At 27.1% G+C, this 2138-nt stretch overlaps 2 non-coding genes across 2 annotated transcripts; one reads left to right on the top strand and one right to left on the bottom strand.

Annotated features, from left to right (window-relative positions):
- Nucleotides 1-424: 424 nt before the first annotated feature.
- Nucleotides 425-496, bottom strand: TRNAG-UCC (transfer RNA glycine (anticodon UCC)). The gene has a single exon. It is a non-coding gene; the product is annotated as a tRNA-Gly (tRNA).
- A 1267-nt stretch (nt 497-1763) lies between these two features.
- TRNAG-UCC (transfer RNA glycine (anticodon UCC)) lies at nt 1764-1835 on the top strand. Its single transcript has one exon. It is a non-coding gene; the product is annotated as a tRNA-Gly (tRNA).
- The last annotated feature ends 303 nt before the right edge of the window (nt 1836-2138 follow it).

Here is a 2138-nt window from a genome sequence, read left to right as displayed (position 1 = left end):
CTTAATCTTATAAAATCTTGAGGATCAGCGAATAAAACGTATGTCCAACAAAAACAAACTGTTTTTTAAAACAAAGAATTTCTTCAACTAATTGCAATTCCAAAATTGGATTTCTTGAATTGTTTTTACAAAAAAAAAAAAACTAAATAAAGAATTGATATATTAACGTATAACTATTAGTCTTGTAGATTTAATTGAATACAATTAAACTGACTTATACAATAGTAACTTGTACTATCGTACTTTTAAATTTTAATAATTAAATATTAATTTAGATGATCATCATGCATTTTAATTCAACAAATAGTAAAGGTACGTGTGAACATTAATTTACAACTAAGAATAGCAAGGTAAAAATGAAATCAATAAATAAAGGAAAACAGGAATAAAAATACCAAAAATTAATTTGGAATAAAAATTTAAGTGCGATGGCCGGGAATCGAACCCGGATCAACTGCTTGGAAGGCAACTATGCTCACCATTACACCACCATCGCAATGTATCCGAGTGGAGTGAACGATTAATCACGAATTCCATTGTTTATATTATACAATATAAATTAGTTATATGTTGTAAAAAAATAGCTAAAACTCAATACTTTGGTATTTTTGTGGCATTTTTTAAAACTTAAAACCTTTTCAATTTTTTTATTAATAAGAACAAAAAATATATCATAAAATATATTGTCATTTTTTTAGGATTCCTGGGACACGTTTACCCCTAATATTGAAAGGTGTTAAATATTTTGGGGCCTAGATCCACCTAAAAAAGTTTCATAAAAACTCAGGAAACAAGACAGGATCCTCAATCTTTTATTTAAGCTTTTAGCAGTTATAATAAAATCTGGATCTTCATATTAGCATGTTCGTTCATTTAATTGTTTGTTGCCCTATTCCTTTAGGAAAAGGTTTACAAACATATATAATAATAACAGTCCATATGATTCTTTATTGTATTTAATAAATTTAGTTGTATTGTTTTCTTAATCATTAATTCATTGAACTTCACTAATTTTATTATATTTCATGATTGATCTATATTGTAATTATATATTTATGTTATATAACTGCGAAAAATCTTATTTTGGTACCTCGGTACAGCACCTCAAAAGAAGGGTATATAGAATCAAATATAGTTGTAATTAAACAAAAAAAAAAAAAAAAACTAACTTTAAATTCATTTTACTCCAACTTCATAAACCCACTTTAACTTTCTCCATTTCACCCTTATTCAGTCCTGGCACAATTTTAGTGTTATCACATAGTTTAATCTTTAATTATATACTCTGTACATTTTAGTTTTTTAATAAGTAGTTGAAGAAATCCTTTTTTATACCTTTTTCTAAAGGAATAAAATGAACGAACATGCTAATATGAAGATCCAGATTTTATTATAACTGCTAAAAGCTTAAATAAAATAGTGAGGATCCTACATTTGTTTCCTAGATTTTGATGAAACATTTTTAGGTGAATCTAGACCTCAAAATATTTAACCCCTATCAATATTAGGGGTAAACGTTCTCCAGGAATCCTAAAAAAATGACAATATATTTTATGTTATATTGTTTGTTCTTATTAATAAAAAAATTGAAAAGGTTTTAGATTTAAATTTTTAAATACTTACGGATTCTGTATAAAAACTGTTTAATAAAAAATTAAAAAAGCCTTTTAGCAAAAATGTAAGTTACAGCAGATAACTAATTTATATTGTATAATATAAACAATGGAATTCGTGATTAATCGTTCACTCCACTGGGATACATTGCGATGGTGGTGTAATGGTGAGCATAGTTGCCTTCCAAGCAGTTGATCCGGGTTCGATTCCCGGCCATCGCACTTAAATTTTTATTCTAAATTAATTTTTTATGATGATATTTCCTGTTTTCCTATATTTATTTATTCCAGTTTTACCTTCCTATTCTTAGTTGTAAAGTAATATTCGCACGTACCTTTACCATTTGTTGGATTAAAATGCATAATAATCATATAAATTAATATATATCAAATAATAATAATGGGGAGTAGGGTGGCTCAGTGTTAAGATACTGTGCTACTAACTCCAACGATCTGAATTTGAACCCAGCTGTGACAAAGAATTATTTATTATGTTAACGTAGCCGTGAGTCAACATTGGGTGTT

This window comes from Halyomorpha halys, unplaced genomic scaffold, assembly GCF_000696795.3.
Source record: "Halyomorpha halys isolate HHAL.00 unplaced genomic scaffold, Hhal_1.1 Scaffold45.1, whole genome shotgun sequence".
Lineage (NCBI taxonomy): Eukaryota > Metazoa > Arthropoda > Insecta > Hemiptera > Pentatomidae > Halyomorpha > Halyomorpha halys.
Note: the sequence above shows the minus strand (reverse complement) of the source record. Positions and strands in the feature narration are given on the sequence as shown.